Source organism: Pagrus pagrus, assembly GCF_965226575.1.
Source record: "Pagrus pagrus genome assembly, chromosome: 5".
NCBI classification, from domain to species: Eukaryota; Metazoa; Chordata; class Actinopteri; order Spariformes; family Sparidae; genus Pagrus; species Pagrus pagrus.
The window spans coordinates 31028591-31042550 of NC_140189.1; the positions used below are offsets into that span (position 1 = coordinate 31028591).

The 13960-nt window shown below is 38.6% G+C and overlaps 1 protein-coding gene across 6 annotated transcripts in view; it reads right to left on the minus strand.

Annotated features, from left to right (window-relative positions):
* Window positions 1–13745, minus strand: part of enox2 (ecto-NOX disulfide-thiol exchanger 2) — a 192214-nt gene extending 178469 nt beyond the window's left edge. For all 6 annotated transcript variants that reach the window (XM_084352685.1, XM_084352690.1, XM_084352684.1 and 3 more), the window contains exon 1: window positions 13588–13745. The gene's annotated coding sequence lies outside the window, so the exon portion shown is untranslated. The remainder of the gene's footprint in view (window positions 1–13587) is intronic.
* Window positions 13746–13960: the final 215 nt, after the last annotated feature.

Consider the following 13960-nt stretch of genomic DNA (forward strand, 5'->3'; position numbering starts at 1 on the left):
CAAAGGCAGCACCCACAGCAGATAACCGTATGGAAGATTGTCCTGAGATAAGGAAAATAAAAATCATATATCCCCAAAGAAAGATTACAATCCAGGCTGCTCACTAATTAGAGCCTAAGAAAGAATATAACAAACAGCTCTGTAGGCCACTAAAATATGAAGTTATTTGCTGCTGCATAAGAGTGGAAAAACAACAGCATCACATATTGCTATACACCCGGCAGGAAATGGATCATTTCAGGGGAATGAAAACAACGCAATGTATTTTTCATCTTCCTCCTTGGTGACCCATTAAAGTGGTTACATCTCCAAAGAGTGGAGGCTTAGGTTGATGTGTTTTGTTGATGACACAACAATCACACACACATAAAAGCTGTGTCGTCAGATGCGGATCAAGTTCTTGTAGGCTATTAAGAATGCATGTTGTGTTGATGAAGGGACTCCCCCTCTAGACCTGAGAAATTCAGTACGCAAATACAACATCGGCAGGATGAATAGGTGTGAACCAGAGCGCTGTGATGTTATTTGCTGGTCTGAGCTGATAAAGATGTAGCCTGAAACTGTGTTCTTGTTCTGTTTTGCCATAAACAATCAGGAACGGCTCTAACCTTGTTTGTTAGAAACAGTTATTTTAACATTTTTCACGTTGATCAAAGACATGTGCTGTAGGGATGTTCTGAAACTGAGACTGAAACCACGACACAAATGTCCACCAATCTGCTGCCACAGCTGCAGGTGCAGTCTGTTGAGCTAACAAACCTAATTTTTTCATTTCAGAAATAACATTAAAACTAGGGATGGGATGATACAATAATTCATCACAGACAGCAATGAAAGGCACTGAACCACCATTGAATGTTTACATTATTCACAATACATGACAAAAATTTTGTTTTTGTTGTTTTCGTTTTCCCTTCTGTTCCAGATGTACTGAACCATGACCCTAAAACTGAGGTGCATACCAATCTGTGTATTTTGTGTACCATTACACCCCTAATATGTTGATTTAGGAGTTATAATTTATGTTTTTACTGAAAACAACTTGTGTATTTGTGACAATCTCATCCACATTTAGCTCCTTTTTTGGTCACTATTTTGTAAAAAGTGTAAATAAGTAGCTAGCTTCCTACAGTATGTTAGAAGAAGAAGTCCCAATTCTTAATCCTGTCTATTAAGATGTCATTAGTCTAAACAGCTGTCAGTTGTCAGAAAACCAGATCTATCTGAATAGCTGAACAAAATCAAAGATGTGTGCAGCAATTCAGAGCACGGCTCATTCAAGTAATCACCAAATTAACTTATCAATTTTGCACAACACAGTTAAAAAAAGACACTACTGAACAATTCCACTGATCAGGTTTGGATTATGACGACTCTGCTCCTGGACAAATCACTGACAACACCCATGCCCTCCCACACCCTCTTCAACATCCGGCTCACATGAGCAAAGAAACCATTAACAGTAATGAGAATCGATGGCGGTGTTAAAAGTATTGGCAGTCCAGCCAAGGAGCAGCTCTCTGTGCCGTCTTTATTAGTCTGGAAAAGGGTGCTGTTCTCTAGCCTGCCAGCTCTAAATAGGAGTGCATTGATCAGAAGGTCAGGCCAGCCTGAATCCAGCCCTTTAATTGTCTGTGTCACTCCTCATTCTCATTCCAACAGCTGTCAGTCGTCTCCCAGGTAAACCGAGGCCACCGTCACACGTGGCATTTTGCGAGGAGGCAGAGGTTAAGGCTCAGACAGATACAGCTTACGCAAGAGGCAGGAAATATTAAAATCAGAGTGAATTTTGCATCATATTCATCTTCATCATCAGTTGAGAGAAAGATGAAACATCAAACACTTATGATTTCTCTCAGCACACCAGGAATCTGCTCATTGTATTTGCTTTCTGAATATCTCAAAATTGGTTACATCTCACAAAGGATGTCCCCACATCAGTGCAATGCACATTCCTTACAATACTTAATGTCTGCTAATGGATCATATTCCTAAGCAGTGACTGAATCTCATTTATGGTAACATTAAGCTACTTAATGTACTGTAATTTGCCAAGTAACATTAGCTTCCTAACCTTCTGAACATTTAAACATATTGTAGGCAAAATACATTCTGCATATTAAAGCAGTGATTAAATGTAATCTAGTGTATTTTTTAAATGCTGTTAAATGCACTTAAACATTTAGCTCTGTTGGATACATAAACTGGAATAGCACTCAGTAAAGTGCATTCTTCCCCAAGGCCCAACAGTTAATTCAAGTCTAATTGGATAGCCCTGTATCACTCTAAATCTTAGTCAAACCACCCATAACTGCTTAACCACAATTCAAAATCACCACATCTAGGATCTGCACCAAATTGTTCTCACTCGTAGACACCAGATACTAAATACATCTGAGAAATTGGTGAAAATATTGAAAAACACCCCATCTTGCAATGTTAAAGAAATTGAGAAAATATTCCTGGATTTGTCCTTTTATCATCAAAAGTTAATGGGGTCTATATCCAAGTTTCATGGAAATCCATTTTGTAGTTTTTGTGTTTTCCTCCTGACAAAACAAACCAACCAACGGACACAGGGGGAAATATAACTTCCTTGGCCGAGTAAATAACAAAAGGAGAAGGTTAAGCGAGTCTGGATGAGTGGGGAGATTCTGTCAACACGGGTTTTCTATTCTTCAGCGAGAACTGGAGGTGAGAGGTTTCTGTCAACAGTAGTATGCTAACTAATGTTAGCCTCAAGGGCTACAATGTTTACCGTTTCTTGTCAGCACTGTCAGCTGCTCGCTCACTGGTTGCTGTGGCCCAGCTCTGAAAGTATCGATGCAGTCATCCGGATTTCAAATTGTAAATAACAAACGTGTTTGATATTATCAGGGCTGTCCTGATGTGTGAGCAGATGAGGAGGCGTAAGACCGGACCTGTAAACCTCTGCCAAACAGCATGTTTTGAATGGTGATAGTAAATGAAGAGATTTGGGTTTTGACAGATTTTTCACATTTTCTTGAGAGTTTATAAACAAAGTTGCAGTTCCTTGGAAGAAGAGGACAAACTAGCGAAGAGATTTAAATAATAAATAAGACTCAAAGCGTTTGTATAGACTGTTGACTGAAAAGCTGAAGGAAAGATGGATTTTTCTCACTAACAGTACTAACAGTGAACACTAACACAGTCAGTGCCTGCAATGAAAGCCAACAGCACCCAGTCTCCATGTACAGTTTGCTGGCAAAGCATATCAATGAAATCCCCCGTTAGGTCTAATTACTATACTGAAAGCTGAATACAGAATTGCCCACCCCTCTACTTTTTACCACATTAATTAGTTTCCCTACCCCATGCATTTACAGAAATCAGTTACAAGCTCTTAACAGTAGCTGTTCTTTCTTTTGTGTCAAAATCATATAACTGGCATTTACTGACAATTCTCCTGTTTATTCATACCTTTATGAAAAGCTAGTTATTTTCATCTTGATTCACTAGGCAAACAGAAATATTCATGGGGCAAGAAAAAACTTTCACTGAGTTACCCGCTGAAACGAAAGGATAAAAATTGCCATGTTGGTTCAGTCTATCCATCTCTGATTGCAGAACTTGCTCTGAGGGAGGAAACCCAGTCAGATCCTTTCACACATTAATCCAGATGTCTGGCTGCTTCAGACATAGAGCTCAGTCAGAATTGTATCCTGGCTTTAGAGCTGGAGTCATTTCAAATGTCTTGGCAGCTAATCAGCGGCTATCTTTCATCAAAAAGCCACACTGACGGGGGCCGAGCCTATCTTCACAAAAATCTACTGGGGTGAGATTATGTTTCAGTTGTATAGTCATTCGAACCTTTTGTGTTTGATAGGTGTGAGAGCAACTGAATGAACAAATCCAGTGTGTGGAATATATTTAATCGCAAGCCTGCTGCTGATTTGTTTCTGGATGTAGCAATAAATATGTGTAAACAAACAGGTTTTTTAATGTTTCTCCTTACAAATAAAGTCATATTCAGGTAAAAACTAGAATAGTACAACAGACAGATGGCAACTAATCAAATCCAGGGATGTGAGGGACTAGAAATCCTTTGCAATGTCTAATTCAAGTTCCCATTAGCTTGAAATATGTAGATGTCATTCATACAGGACATGATAACCAAGGTTAAAGTGTGAAATGATGTTCTGACTACTTTTTTGCCATAATCAGTCCTCACAGCTCATCACTACATCTGAAGATTTAGTTCAATCACCAAAACTATAACCCATCATCAGCACCGCCTGATTAAAAGTGCAGCTTTCATCTTTATGAAAAATACAGCATTTCTGAAAGTAATTGCCCCGTCCAAAAGGCTTTAGGCGCGGAGGTCATCCTCAGATGATCAGGTAATCAGTGCAAAACAAGGCGTAAATACACAGCCCACACTGTTGTTCAGCTCAGGCATGTTTGAAATCTGATCATGTTTGGATGTGATGAGCGCTGCACTTTTCCGTCGCTGGATTAAAATAGAAGTACATCCACCCGTCTACTTGTCAATGTCATTGCAGCTTCCGGACTTGCTAGGCTATGAAAATTAATTTAGTTCACACCTTTTCGGGGATTTCACATGAGATCAACGTCCATTGAGATCTGATGAGGAGATATACCCTAAAGCTGAAAGCCACATTGCCAAAATGACTGACCACAGGGAGTGATAAAAGCCTATTGTAGCAAGGTGATTGGACCATTGGTCTGCCTGAGGAAAAAATAGGCTGTGTTTAGCAGGTCAGTGTTTCGGACTAAATGGAGCCTGTTATCAAGTGCCTCAAATGTAATGCACTATGTTTGTGGCTAGGTATATACTGCAAGGTCATTCATTCATCTTCTGTGTTACATACATATGCCTACATATCCCATGTGGCACTTGGAGTGTGAGTGAGTCCGCTGCTCTATTTTTTCAGCCACCTGGGAGGTATACAGCACATGCTCCCATACTGTCATTTAAGCTGGTTTATTTTTGTTCCGGAAAGGTGGGCGATGTTAAAACTTATGAAATAGATTTATTTTTAACAGCCATTTGAGTGAAGTGGAGCAGAAGGTAACATAAGACCTCTACGAGGGAGGTGACTATAATTAAGTTACTATGCCAACTAAATGTCTTCATCTGCACATAAACTTTGTCCTCATTTCTACCCCTGCAGTGCATGTTAAAAAAAACATCCTGACAGTGAATACACTTGAGTGTTGTTGGAGTGATGTAGCAGAAAAACATTGAATTAAAAAATTCTCTGCGGCTGACATTACCTTTCATTGCCATTACAATATTTTACCACTCAATTACAGTACCAGTAAATCCAAAACGGTTTATCCTGAGAGAATCACAGCCCACTTGCCAAAATAAATGCAAACCGTGTTTTTGTTGAATTTGTCCCTTTCAGACATATTATCAGAATTTCTACAATACACGTCATATCATGTTCACATTACATGCATATCAGCTTGTGGTGGTGAGCGGTGGATCGACAGCTACGGCTGTTTAACAAGAGACCACAGTTCCAGACGATGTTTCAACTTTTTTTAGCATGCAACCACCGGATATTTTTAATGAGATGGGCGATTTTTCAGCTGTATTTGTGGCATCAATACTGGATATTTTCAGTGAGAAGGCCGGTCAATTTGCATTCAGAAACCACTTATTTTTAACGAGAAGTTGGGTCATTTTCCAGCCGTGTTATGAGCGACCAATGGTCAGCCAAAACATTTCGTAACCATAAATAAGTTGTTTTTGTTCCTAAACTTAACCAGACCATAAGCACAGCATTGTCTGGAAATGTAAATTGACAACATGTCAAACATAAAGTTTCAACATATATATATAATTTAATATCCATCTGTTTACAAAAGCATACATCGGGTTGATTCATCCGCACTGGGTTTAAAAAACAATAAATAAAAAAATGACACACTAGCTACAACACTTCTGTTTTTACGGATGTCATACAAAACCCTTGGACCTATGACACTGTATGAAATTTATTAGAATCAGTAAATAAATGCTTTCCGCTACATTTTCTCAATGCAATTTTAAGCAATTTAACGTGTCAAGTGCTTTACTGATTTGAATTAAGCCTCCTTGAGGCTAAGTGGCCACTATGCAGCTCTGTTGCGTAAGAAAATATAAATATTCAGTTGAACACAGCATTGTGTGACACTTAACAGTAAGAGGACTCAATTAAATATGATGTACTTAACGAAAATCTGCCATCTTTTGACAGGTATTCATGAGGATGACTGAAGGATTTTTGTTAAATGTGGTGGCTGTTTGGTGGTTTGAAGTAACAAATTATACAAATTACTCATTTAGTTTCACAGGGAAAAAAAGACCTCCCTTGCAGTGAGTCATAGATATTATTTGACTATTAAGTATTCTATTCACTTTTGTTTTTCTGTAGTGGGTAGAAACTGTATGCAGAGACCCAGAATACACACATTATTGATTCACTCAGATGACACGCTCTCTCAGCCTGCCTCCTCTAATCTAGCCCCCAACCTCCCTTGAAGGGTCAATATAACATCTCATGATGAGAAGTGTCACCTTTCCTCACCCGAAGTGGGACAAAAACGATTTGGTTCAAAACATAGGAAATGTCCTCGACATGGTGCCATCCACCAAGCTTAGGTTAGTAGGATGGCCTCAGGCAGGAAAGTCTAGTCAGACAGATTTCGCAGATGAAATCAAAATACTGCTGGGGCACAAAGGATACTGTGTTTAATTTATCACAAACAAGCACCGCAATCACACTGAAGCAAGAAACATCGCTGTAATATCAATAAGGGAAATGTCAGTAGAGGGTTCTTGTACACTAACAAGTGTTTACATTCACATTAATGAAGGGATAAACTCTGATCATCTTAGGCAGTTTTTAAATGACATGAAAGGGTTTTATGATGAGATCCACGCTGATATTTAAAGCACACAAGTAGAAAAAGGCATTTTTGCAGTCTTAAGTTTTTGGTTTTACAACAATCACAGATGGGAACAACAGCTAATAGGTACTATGTATGTCAGCTGATGATTACCCAGCTGAGTTAATTAGGCTGATGATGTCACAGGCCTAGACTGCTTCCAAAATAAGTGCTTGTTATTGACCAAATACTGGGACATCCCGCCTCTTATTTAAGAATTTACCAGCAGCAGATTAAACCTTCCTTTTGTGGACTTCTCCATCCAAATTGCTGACTTAATCCAACATTATATTCCAATATTTTCCTAAATATATAGATTATTCGTGTGCTTTTAGGAGACAGTATTAAACATTAGAGCTGCAACTAATAATCATTTTCACTGTCAATGAGTCTGAAAATGTTCTTGATATAAAACAGTGATAAAACATTGTAAAGACTGAGGGTATGGCTTCAAACTGCTTTCTTTTTTCGTGAGACCAAAGAGACCAAAACCAACAAATATTAGTTTATCATCACAAACACAAAGAAATGCAGCAAGTCATCAGAAGTGAGAAGATGGAAATAGAGACTAATTGGCAGTTTTTGCTGGAAAGTGTAACCCAACTGCCAGAATAAAATAGTCCAACTTTGTATTTCATTATGTTGCAACTTTACGTTTCTTTAGATTAAACTTTCAATTTCATGTTGTTGCAATGTACTTAAAATTACAGCTTTAGTCACCACAAACATAACCGGAAATTGTCGTGAGGTCTCCTCAGAAATATTTAGTTGTGTCACGCTTACAAATATTGAAACACAGTCTTGAACCATGGTCACTGGCTTGGCAGCCATCTCACCCACCATATAAATCCATTTCCTCAAGGCTTCCGACGTGAAAGTCAGGTGATAAACATGTAATGTGAATGTACATGATATGACACGTATTGTAGAAATGTGGATGGTATATGGCCTATGACACATACACATTTGAACTTAGCAGTGGTTTACAGAATCGTTAACTTCCAACATGTTAGTCCGACAACGGAGCTGAAAAAATTACTTCAGCTTCAACTAGCTGATTTATCAACCAATCGTTTCCGCTCTAAAAACAACCCAATTGAGAATTTAGATTTTTTGACTTTTGACTTATGAGCAGTCAACATACTGTGGACCTGTATCTCAGCTTTCCATCAAAGGCTTCCTCCAGTATATCCTGCAGTATCTGTGATCTCTGTGGGAAATCCTCTTCCGCATAAACATAATATTGAATTTCAATTGCAGGTTTTACCATAGCAGCACTTCAAAGCTGTGGAACACCTGCAAAATGTCGGTTTTGTTTATGATTGACATGCACTATTAAAACAATTTATGCTGCACAGCAGAATTGCATGCTTTCATTATATTGCACTTTAGATCTTAGCCTATGTGCATCTAAATCTGTGCACCTCATTAATATTCCTAAACAAGCTTTCAGCTATTCTAATATTGCACGCTGATAATCAAGGACACGACACACACTTTCTATGTGGGCTCTGAAAGCAGACGGACTGCCCACCACTCACAGCAATTTCATGAAAGTCATGAAAATATTGACCATATGGTGGAAAGTGGGTGTGCTGTTACAGTAATGCATTTTAATAAACTGAATTAGGATTGCAGAAGGGGAAAAAAAACATATTTCTCCCTGTGTTCACAAAGATGGGATATTTAGGGGAAGGATTTTTTAAATATATCATCAATAACTCCACTGCTTGGAGTACGTGTGTACTGTCCATCACAATATAAGTGAGATACTGACTGGTGAAAAGGGCACATCATGCACATAATTAGTCCATGCAAGTGTTTGGCTCAATGTCAACCTAAATCAGCCTAACTTGCCACATATTCTGAATAGAGGCAGCCCTTAATCACAAAACACAGACATGAGACATCTGATGTCAGTTATCATGTAAGTCTCATGCACACTGAAGCACAGCACAAAGCACTGGCCACCACTGTTAATCTCACGGTACAAGATCACATTATGAACCAGCTATCTTAATTCTAAAGTTAAAAACTAACATTGAGTTGTATGCAGGGCAAGCGTTTGACTTCAAATGTAAGGTTATTTTTTCCCACTTTAGTTCTGATCCAAGCAGCCAGGGTCACCGTACCTAACATCAAATTACTACTGCACTGACAGATATAAAATGCAAGGCAGACAACTGCTGTTTTTTAAATAAAACAATGACTGCTAGAGCAGTTTCCTACTCCAGCTTTTTGTAACAATAACTCCAATTCTTCTTCTAAATATCGGGTGAAAGGCATCTCCAAAAAATAATTTAGACAGCCATTCATGATGTAACTTTTGCAATTGTCAAAAAAAAGGAACAATAAAAATGTTTTTTAAAAAATAGGCTGTGTACTATTACTGTAAGAAAACAAGGTCAGGTTCAATTATAATCAGGCTGTGTGCTTCACACTCTATCATAGGTAGAATAAGCATCACATGAATTTAAATGTGAATCTGAAAAGTGTGACAATGAGAAAGGAAGCCAAAAGCAGTCATCATCAGTCACATGATGGGGTTGATAGCTGTAAGGCTGACTGTCTGTCTTTTGTTTACAGGCTGTTTAGACATATGTGTTGATATGCCTAGATAAACATGTCTTAAATTAGAGATTGCTATGTTTCACTAGGTTACAAAATACTTTATTCAGTCTTTTTAAAGTTTAACGGGTGGAAGGATCTGCTTTTTTATCTCACAACATCAATTCTGATACCTAAACTCATAGTTTAAGATATAATGTGTAACATTTCCCCATTAAAATGTCTAAAAACAACTAGACTTTTGTTATATATTTTGTTGAGTTGTGTACTCATACCTAGATAACTCAGATAATTCTTTGTCTTGCTTCGTAATAAACTGAATGTCTTTAGGTTTTGTATTGTCAGACGAGACATGCAAATCAAGGCTTTAGGAAAATTGTGATGGGCAATCTATTATCTTAGAAAGCTTATGGACTAAATGATTGAATCACAAGATTAAGTTACTATAATAATTAGTTGCAGCCCTCGTATTAAGTGTGGATCAGCCACATCTGTCCAATGACCAATTCACGTAATAAGGCAAAACCACCAAAGACTGAATTGCTAATGTTAGCTGCACTCTTCATCCTCAGTCAACTGGCTTACTTTCCAGTCGCCACCAAATTGGCACCAATTAATCACTCAGCACTCGCGCCGATACTGATCCAAAAGATCGGATCAGTGCATCTCAGTGGAACGAGTTCGGACAACATTAGCCGCGGCCAATTCAGCTACTTTTGTTGTTCAAGCTGCATCCCCTCATCATATTTCTTACCCTCTGTGGTGTCTATAAATCATCGCCAACTATTTTCCCAGCTGATCAAAACAAAGCATCAGAGCATAATGACTTCATCCTGCGGTCACAATCATGACTGAATGACATCATGAAATGTAACAGTAGGCCTCCTACTCTGTTACACAAGTACAATCCCCTCAGCACTCACAGCTTTGGTGTCCATATGTCTCTGTCCTGTGCCTTCAATAAGTCAGGCACAAATCCATCAACAGAGCAGTAGATCAGGTAACACTGGCACGGGTGCATTTCTTATTTGTGCAAAGCAAGGTCATGGACCCACATAGATGCTGGATCAATCAGACAGATTAATGAAGCACAACCTGCTGACATGACGAATATTGACACCCCTATTACATCTTGGTCCTGCAGTCCTCAACACTGCTTAAATAAATCAGGTCCAAGTAGAAGGAGGCAGGTAAACTCCTGAACCTAATCCTTCACATGATAAACAGAATGCAAGACGCTTCAGTACAATAAAAATGGGGCCCTTGCTGGAAATACTGATACCCAAACATCATTCTGGTAGCTGTGGCTGCAAAGCTTTTGCTCAATGTTTATTAGGTGATGAAAAAGCTAAGATAACCTACTTTACATTTTCTTTAAATAGCTTGCTTTTGACATGACTTACCTACATATGTATCAGAGAAAAGCAGCAAATCCTCACTTTTGAGAAGCTGCAAGTTATCAGCAATGATTTGTCCATTTTAAATAAAAAAAAAAAAAAACAAGCTAAATGAAGACATCACCATGGCCCCTGAAGAACTGGAACTGACATGTTTTCTGAATTCTGAAATGAAGTTTAATACAGAAAATAATTGGCAGAATAATCGATCCTGAAAATATGCAATCTTAGTTGCAGTCCCACAGCAATTTTGCTTGAAAAATGACTTCATCAATAATCAAATCGGTTTGACAATTAATTCCCTGTCGATTTCAGCACATTGGGGCACAGTTAATATTTTAGTGAGTCTACACAGGATCACAGGAAATACAACGGATTACAAAAAACTGAATTTAACATCATTATATTGGCTCACAGCTCTGCAGCAGATGGCTCAAACGTCAGTTTTCCTGCCCAGATTTGGTTATATTTCTGACAACAGGGCCTCAGAGTGGGCTGAGAACAAATGGCATCCTCCATTTTTAATCAATAGGAGGATTAACCTTTGCTATCAGCAGCTCCTCTCTGAGCAAAATGTGGCTTCAAGATTTAGGATTATACCTGAGATGACATGCTTTAGCTCATTATTGGACTTAGATCTTCATACCTGTATGACACCCCATATATCACTGGCATTAGGTTACCATTAATGACTCAGTAATCCTTCAAATCTCCCCAAAGAAATGCACCTCTTCATGAGCCTTTCTGGAAATTAATGTATTTGCAGAGGTGTCTTCAGTAATGATCCTCCATATTTTTAGAGACGAGCTCTCCACTGCCGTGACCTCATCAAAGCTGGTCTTCTGAACATTAAGGTAAGTACCACGATAATGATTCTTATTATTTCACTCATACAGCACTCATATAACTGTCGTACTGCACAGAGCAAAACCACTTCTCAAATTGTTAACAGCAAAGCAAGACAATTTAGACCGCAAACAATTTAAACGATTCACTACTTGACCCCACTGCGGAAACATTTGATCACGTAATTGAAAACAAGTTGGATTATCAATTAATCACCCACTAACTCATCTTTATTCATATGCCACTTTTAACACAACACTGATTATCCAAGCACCTTAAGGCGCTGAAAGAAACAACACAAGTATTGACATCATGGGTCACTTATCGAGCAAATATGCCAATTATTCTCTTCTCAAAGGTAAGTGAACAGCTTTTTTTGTCTGACTTGGATCATTGGTATATTAATATCTTTGGACTTTGGACTGTTGGATAAACAAAACAAACCTGAAGACATTACCTCAGGCTCTATGAACATGCTGAGCATTTTTAACTATTTTCAACTTCTCATGAAAAGATAATCAACAATTTGATCTACAAGGAAAATATTCATTCATTCCAACACGATCCCATGAGTATCATTATTTATATATTCAAACTGCACCACACTGGTTATTAAGAGCAACAGCCTAGTACTAAAATGGTGCACTTCAACTAGACTTTCATTACTGGAGATAATCCACTTTACTTCCACGTACAACAAGGATTGACGTCTCATTGGTGTTACAGATTAGGACCAGGTTGCCAGGGGGACAATTCATGATAAAGCCTTGAAAGTAAATAAAAGTGTTGCAAACTCTGGCTCCATATGCATTTTTCTTTTGGATTGGACAGCTAATCTCAGCTGACTGAATTACTGCAGTTGACCCTAGGCGAAGCTGCGTGTAGTCTGATAAAATGTCTCGAGTGATGTCCCCCAGTGGCTAAGCTGCATTCTGGGTTACGTAGGCTTTAGGTTTGGAAAGGATGACGACTATGTGGACTAAAACAGGGGATATCTCTGGTTCTGCTGTATCGATTTTGATCATTTGTTTTTAAACCTTCCATAATGAGCGTCTGCTTTCCAAAATCTGACATCTACATTACCCACAATGCAACTTAGTCACCGAGTTACATGGCTGGAGGCAATTTATTAGATTACATGCAGCTACAAAAGGTTTTATACTTTTTTTCTTTTTTCACATGTAGTACTGCCCAAGACACGTAAAATTAGTGAAGTTACCCTTTAAGTGAACCTCAAGCAAGCAACGTCCATGCTGAGCAAACTCTGCCTATATTAGAGCTGGCTCAAAGATGATGTTCTTGTAAAATCTAACATATTTTACGTTACAAACGGTAAGATACAAGACAATTCATGCAATCAGCTGTTCCCTGTGCTTACATCAACTTCCTGAACACTGATCTAAGTCACAGAAATATAGTTTTGACAGCACAAACCTGCAGAGAAGGACTAACCAGCGATATGACTCATGTGTGCATAAAGTTGAGAGAGAATAATCAGCACATTAACGTGGAAAGTTTCTCTGCAGATGCTCGGTGACGATATAAAACGTGACAATGTCATAGTGATGTTCATTAACATAAAACCAGCAGTCGGATTAATAACTTGTAAATCAGCTAACTTATCGTTCCGTATTCCGTACAAAAGTACTAATGTGCACTTACACAACACTTCATATGACGCTTAACTGAGCGCTTTGTTTGTGGCAAACACAAGTAATAAACACGTATCACTGTGTTACGCCTCACTGTGAACGTCCCGCCGCAGCCTCGGTGACAGAAGCTAACGCTAACGGCTGCTGTCGGAAGTTAGCCGCGTAAAGTGAAAGAGGAAAGCGAAGCGGAAGTATAAAAGTACCTCGGTACGTCCCTCGTCCTCCTTCATGGCCGCGGAGCCGCTGAGAGTCCTCCTATAAATCACCACGAAACTTGGAAGCGGCTTTCTCCTCTTCTTGTCGAGGAGGTAACCAGGAAAGCCTCTCTGGTTAGCAACGGGACCTGTCAAACAATGGCGGAGCCAAGTACGGCAAGCGAGAGGCCGACACGTGCTTTTTGTTGACGTTTTTTTGCCGGCCACCAAAGAGCGAAGCGTTCAGGTTGGTTTCGTTTTGGTTTCTGATCGTCGTTATTATGAGCTATAATAATAATAATAATAATAATAATAATAATAATAATAATAATAATAATAATAATAATAAAGTTTACTAAACACATTTACAGAGAATAATTGT